Consider the following 7,707-nt stretch of genomic DNA (forward strand, 5'->3'; position numbering starts at 1 on the left):
TGCAATAAAAATAAAAGTACTTGTGGACTGAAATTAGAAGTGCTGATACTTAGTACTGGTGACAGATACAGTTAAAGATATAGTTGGTACCTTTTGACAATTACTTCAAACAATAAATCAATGATTTATTTGTCACATGGAATTATAAAAAGTACAATTCCAGTGAAATGTGATCCCATCAGCTGTGCGCTGTAATTTAGTCCTTTTTGCATATTCTTACATTGTTGGCTGCTGCTTTATACAGTAATTAGCCATGTGTCTGGGTGGTTCTGGTTATCCATTGTTCTTGGTTGTGGGATGATTTGATTGTCCAAACATCCCGACCTGAACAGTACAGCCATGTGGTTGCTCATCCCGACCTGAACAGCTCTTTAGCTGCCTCTGCACAGCGTAGCGTCGATCCGCATCAGAAACGGGACAGCCCCTCACATTCCTCACAGGATTTGGACAAGTTTCGGTGAATCAAAGAATATCATAAAACTTGGCTTTGGTTGGGAAAAGATTGCATTTGGGCTCAAACTACTCAGTTTTAGCAGTACAATGATGGCTAGAAATACAAACTTTGTCTTACGGTATTGGTGGCATAATCATGGGTGGAAATGCTGCCAGTGTCTCACAAAAACCAACCCTCTTGGTGGCACAATCATGGCCGTAAATGCTACTGTTGTCTCAATTGCTGGAAGCGCCACCAAGGTTTCCCAAAGAACTCCCACTTTTAGTAGTACAATCGCAGCTTGACATGCTGCCAATGTCTTGGAGAAAAGACATCTGTTTTCTTTTAGCTCACCTAATAGTGCAAGTGCCCCATGTATCAAGTCCTCGCCACAGCGGTCGTGGGATCAGTTCCAACTTGCAGCCCTTTGCTGCATCTCATCTTTCCTCTCTCCCTTTTTACACTTAACTGTCCCATCCAATAAAGGCAAAGGCCAAAGAATTTAATTTTGAAAAAGTCTGCTTTTAGTGGGACAATTGTGACAAAAAATGTTGTGGGTGATTTGCCAAAAAACAACCTAATTTGGTGACACAAATGTAGCTGTAAATGCCATTGATGTCTTGCTAAAAAACAAACGCTTTTGGTGGCACAAATGATGGCTGGAAATACTGCGGATGATTCACAAAAAAAACACCTGATTCTGGTGGCAGAAATATGGCTGTAAATATCTTGCAAAATAACACCTGCTTTTAGTGACACAATCACGTTTTTGAAATACTGCCGATGTCTATGTTAACAAAAACTGATTTTGTTGTTTGTTGGGCTTGAACACTGGTCTGTCACACCATCCTTCCCAACTGCCAATGAGAAACTCAACTCATGAACACATAATCAACACAATGTCACAACAGTGTAGAAACGTTGATATGATGCATATAAAACGTACAAATGCAACATATCTGTGCTCTGCAGAAACGTACAATGTCTAGGAGCTCTGTCATCTGCACTGCAGTTTGAAAATCTGAGAAGTTGAAGAATTGCAGCTTTAAGTTCATTGGTAAACAGGAGTTTAGCATAATTACTTGAGGAAAATAATTGACTGCTCTTCATGAAAAACTTGAATTGACATGTTAACTTTGGAGAAACTCCAGAGATCTCATCCAACTCTTAAATCGCCGACAGCTGCATCTTTCCCTAAATCAGCCTGAACATGACCTGACTGAATACCTGAACATATTTTTCCCCGCAGCCCTTGGGTTATCTGCTGATACCTTTTTTGGGGGGAGAGAGAGAGGGAATGACATGCAGCCCCATCTGCTGATACTTTTGATTTGATTTATTGGCGTTCTTTGTCACAGAGACACCAACAGAACATTTAGTACTAGAATATTTACCGCCATGCAGTTGTATCCCTCTGTGCTCCAGTAAAGTTACAGTTTACATCCATGTCTGTGAAAACACTTAACACACATCTTCCCCCGGCAGCACGGAAGATCTGCACAGTCATGACGTTGAGTAATGACCAGAGAAGTGTTTCTGCAGAACATGATGGTGTCGCAGTTGACCTTTGAACCCATGGATATAAAATGTCAGCACTTCATCATTATATCCTATTAGACATGAGTGTGACATTTTAACACTTGGATTGTTGAGTTATAAACTTTAAAAAGAAACTGACTGAGCAAACTCTGTGCATGGTACTGAGTATCGTTGTGTTGTAGCGGTGACTGAACCTCAGCCAGAATGTGTTTTTGTTCAATTAAATTAAATTGAAATTACATTTAACTTTCAGCTTTTTTGGAATATCTGTCTCATTAGCTGCTATGGCCTGGCTCTGAGACCATAAAAAAACAAAGGAGGCACATGTGGAGATAAACCAAAAGAAAGTTTGAATTAACAAGAACTTAAGGTTAACAAATGCAACAATCTCAAAGCAAATACAGGGAGCTGACTGAAAAAACATACTGTCAGTTAAAGCTATGATAGTTGTTTTTTTTTTTAAATCTAGTAACATTATGACTGTCATTTAAAGGGTTAAAATTCTGAAAATGAATGAATGTTTAAAAATTCTGATTAGGAATGATGTTGGTTACAAAATAAACTCAGTGAAAGTATAAAATCATATTAATGTATAATGTTTTTTAAAGCTTGATTTTGAAAGGCACATTTAGTGCACATAGCAATATGAATGTGTGTAACACTAAAGCGGGCCCTAAGGGTTAATGAAATTCTGAGATGTAGGCCTACTTTATTTGTTTGCTTTTTAAAAGTTTTCTTACATCCCTTAAAGTCAAGAAGGTCTCTTGATCTCCCGGTTAAAGACTTATAGTGACTCATAGTTGACCCATAGTTTACTTCTGGCCCCCCATGTTGGGAAACACTTTCTTAAATCAAACTATTTGTCAGACTTCAGAAAGATTCTCGTCTAAATTCATACTCAGCACAAAGCTATTTAGTTCTTGACTAAACTTGAAATGACAACAGCAAACAAAGAGGGCAACATAGAGGCCAGAAAAAGCTGTTGTTTGCTTTCACCAGTGCATACTTGTGATGGCTGCAACCATAATCACTCTCTTTGTCTCAGTATTTCACTACACCCTGAAGAATAACAATGCGCTTTGGTGTGGTGTATTTTCAATGTTTCTAGCCCTATAAATTAGAGGCCTTTAATGCTTTTCTGACCATCCTGAGTGCCTCGACCTCGTTCTTTTACAACACAGTTTTTTTTTGGTTTCAAGTTCCTTTTGAAACTGGCCTCAGAAACTTGCACTCTTGGTGTCACCTTGACACTGATGCTGATGTGTGGGATCGACATCCTTCAGCATGTCAGAAACATTTTTCATCCTGATTACTGCAGCAAGATAAAAACTTGCCATGAATGTAGGCCGGAAAATTTTTTTTAGCTTCTGGTAAATCTCTCCTTGAGTTCTGGCAGAGACTGAGTTCAGGGTTGGTCCAAGTATGTTTTCCCGTGACATGTTCATTACTGTTCACTCCCTCCCCAAGTCTTTGCACATACTTAGTACCTCAAACTTTTGCTGAAGGGTTTCATGCTGCTTTTGTTCTACGGCCGTGTGATATATTCATAGGAAAAAGTCCCGAGACAAAACATCTGCAAACAGTGAAGCTGGTTATTGGCAGGTTGCAAGACAGTTGTGCAAACCTTAGTTTGTGTTCCACAAAGCGAGAAGGGAGGCAGAGAAGGACGCTGCAAGGAAGAGTTGATAATCTTTACCCAGAGATGGGTCATGAGAGCAGAATAATTAGCAGGGTTTTTCCCAAAGCAATTCTGTGGAAAGGAAGCTTTTTTTGCCTTCAAAGCAGAAATATTTGTAATATATCTTGTGCAACAGAATAAGCTGAAGAACACAGCATTCACTGGTGACTCAAGGGACTCAGTGGATCCCCCCTGATGCCCCTATGAAAAAAAAAAAACAAAATTAATACATAAAAATGCACCCAAAAATGGCATCTTTATGAAAGCCCTAAGTGACCATACACTCGAGTTTATTTAATTTCTCTATGAGTTATTTCTTTTAGTTTATTGAACTATTCATCAAGTTTGTGTTATTATTTGTCAGGTTTACTTTATTGTTAATCGGTTCATCAAGAGTACGAGTTTTTACCACAACACTCATTCGTTTGTTAAAAAAATTAGAATATAAAGCATAAAAGCACAAAGCAAACAGCTTATCTTCATTAGTGTCCAGAGTATCCATCAGTCAGCACGGCATGACATGTCACGTGTGATAGAAATCTCAAGCCTTAATTTGTCATCTCTAGATCTAAAATTAATGTTATTTTCTTGGGAAAACACAGTTTCGTAATCTTGAGATCTTTAATCTGCTTTCCAGTCAAAATCACAACTTTATAATATAATCTTGGAATAACAACACCAGTTTCTCACTTATAACATGATCGTCTCATATAATAAATATGTTGTTGCTATTTAATGTTTTTTTCCCTATATGTGTTTAGGATGAAATATCCCCTATCCATAAATTAAAACCAATGAAAAAAGAATAGGAAAATTATTGTTTAACTGTTACTATAAAGGGACATATGGGGTAAAAAAAGTCTTCCCATGATTGTGCAGTTTGCAGCTTTTAATTTCAAACTCTCATACTAATTAAGGACATAAAGAAATGAGGACAGACAACAAAAAATAAAGGAAAATAGTAGTAGAAACGACTTTGGTTTGGCTAAATTACTCGTCTTCGGCTGTCATGCCAGAAAAGCACAGAGGACTGGATTGACATTGAGAGCAAAAAGAGAAGGAGAAAGAAATGCTAAGATACTAGGAGAAGAAGAAGAGTAGAGATATAACAACATTAAACAGAATTTTGTGTGTGTGTGTGTGTGTGTGTGTGTGTGTGTGTGTGTGTGTGTGTGTGTGTGTACGTGCGCATCGCATTGTGCTGCAACTGTCGGAAGTTGTGTGTAATCAAGTTGATCATTTCCTCTGTTCATGCATTGGATGGGGATAATGCTGAGTCTTGTCTGTAGTTTGCTTGAGTGCGCAGCAGTAAGCATTCCTCACACATGGCAACACGGGCTAAAAATAGCTCAGAGGCCCCTCGTTCACCACTATAGGATATTTGCTGGGCAGATGTGGGGTCCCCGACTGCTTTGGTCCAGATTCGATGTCTGCGATCTACTCTGTTACCTCATATTTTCCTCTCTGTTGTCTTCATCACCTCTCCTCTCATCATCATCTCTGTTCTCTGGATTCAATCAGGCTGGTGAAGGACAGAAAAAACTCCCACCAAACCAGTCACAATTCTCACTCCTTCTGCTTGCACACTCTGCACAAATGTGTTTTTTTTTTCATCGGTTCATAGCTGTTTTTGACACCAATCTGCTGATTCTTTGCTTTCACTGTTCAGAAAAATTACACATATACATCATCAGGTTTTACTGGATTTTCCCAGGATGTATGAAATCTGATGAAAAGTGAGTTTGCCAAACATTCAGAATGATTCAAGCATCTGATCATGGTTGTGTCTTGGGTGTGGTCAAGTGAAACTGAGGCTGAGAGAATTAAGCCAATGCAGAAGTGCCAAAAACTGTAGTTCAGGGCTACTCAATTTGCATTGCCCTGGGGTCACTTTTGCAAACAGATAGGAGGTCAGGTGCCAGTCGGCATCCCTTAACAGGTACACAGGGGCTTTTCTAGGATTCGAGTATTTCTGACAAGTTCTGTTTTGATTTTCTCAGTGCACTGTCATTGCGCTGCTTTCACACTGCCGTGCAGTGACTCACAGCCTGAAGTCACTTCATTAAGGGGAAGGCAGCAGAGCATAACATGATAGTCAGTCGGGGTATGAAACGGTTTCTGCCCACGAGAACGTACACAGATTTTTGCAGTGCCACGCAGGGCTCTCTGTGGTGAACTGCTGGCTGCCTGGCTTTGGATGATCAAATAGAGGGAGGTAGCCAGATGAAAAACATTTTCCTCAGACTTCAGATGACTGGTAAATCTTTGGTAATTTCAGTGATTTTCGTTGTCTCGATACAGAAAGCCGTTATTTACAAGGAAAAGAGCAGCTCACAGCCCTGGTCTGTGAGCTGCTCTTTTCTTTTTTTTCTTTTTTTGTTTTTTTTTTGCCTTTATTAGATGGGACAAATGAACAGCATGAAAGGGGGAGAGAGAGAGGGGATGACATGCAGCAAAAGGCTGCAAGTTGGAATTGAACACGAGGCCTCTGCAGTAAGGACACTGCCTTCATTTATGGGGCGTCTGCTCTATCCACTCAGCCATCGGACGCCCCATGAGCTGCTTTTAAGATTGTCTTGCTTTTTGGCTCCAAAATGAAGCCTGGTACAAAAAACAGTTTTGGTCTCTAAAGCTAACTTCAAAATTTGTGACAACTGTACGGTGTGAATTTGTTTTTATAATTCATCACTTATTCATAGCTAAAGTTATGCCACCTGAGTGACAAGCTGTCCGTGAAGCATTGCTGCCGCCATCTCGTCCACATATGGTCACTTCTGACACAGATAAAATGCTGAGCTCGAGGCTTCAAAACAGAAGTCCTCAAACCAATGATTGGTGTCACAGTAGATACCTCCATTATTTATACTGTCTTTGGTAACAACAAGCTGCAATAGTAATGATCCTTTCATTATTTGTGATGGATGAGATGGAGAAGATTCTCATGTTTATGACTTGTGAGAGTTTTAAGACAATTATATGAGTGCATAGTTGATCATGTGGGGGTTACTATAACAAGTCTGCTTTGATTATGATTGGAACAAGCAGCAACATCCTGTTGTTTGAACTGTGGGTAGTAGGTCATTGTGTGCTGGGTCATGACACTTTCTGGAAAGGTCATAATTAAATCAACATTTGGTGTTGGTTAAGTTTTACTTCACTCCCTTGATTGGTAAGCAGTGACTCATATAGCGTAGGCAGGATTTCTGTTACACTCGGTGTCTCTGTGCTTCCTTTCAGTTAAAAAATCCCAAACCTGTTCATTGCCATTCTCTGCTTGTCCACCTACTTCCCTCTTACTTTTCTTCCTGCTCCAGTCACCTGACCCTCTCATCCACGTGCTCAGCTGTTCCCACTTTCCCCTTGTCCAGCCAAATGACCATAGTTAATGTTGGCAATGATCATTTTTGCAAACCAAGGATACATTACATGGCATTATTATGTAGCGTTAGGTTAGGAGTTGAGGTTTAGGCATAAAACAACTTGGTTATAGTTAGGAAAAGACCTGGCTTACCCACTTTTTGTGGCACCATCTCAGTAGGACCTGCTGTAACCGCAGTGATGTCTTGGTAGAAGAATAACTGCTTTTGTGACGCTATCCTGACTACAAACACAGCAATGTCTCTGCAAAAATAAAGACTGTTTTTAATGGCACTATTTCAACAGGAAACTCGGTGATGTCTAAGTACAAAAGAACTGCTTTTTGCAGCACAATCCTGGCAGAAAGCACAGCAATTGGTAGTGAAAAGACAACTAGTTTTGTTGTTTGTTGGTCTTGAGAAATCTTTCCATGGGATGTATTCAAAAAACATTTTATTTTAGAGACTGCACTGCCTTGTCAGCCCTGTGGTGTCTTATGGTCCCATTTCCACTTGTTTCCTGTCAGATTGTCAATGTTGCAATGTTGCTCTCCGGCCTTGTGTTTTTGCTTTTCATGCTTCAGTTACCTTTTTTAAAGATCAGGGACTTTAGCACATGATCAGCAGGTCAGTGCTATCACAATCTATCAGTTTATTAATCTATCACTTTTCTGAGCTGTCCTTACACAAGGATCTGCTTT

This window comes from Plectropomus leopardus, chromosome 4, assembly GCF_026936395.1.
Source record: "Plectropomus leopardus strain MGB_pleo_1.0 chromosome 4, ASM2693639v1, whole genome shotgun sequence".
Taxonomy (NCBI): domain Eukaryota; kingdom Metazoa; phylum Chordata; class Actinopteri; order Perciformes; family Serranidae; genus Plectropomus; species Plectropomus leopardus.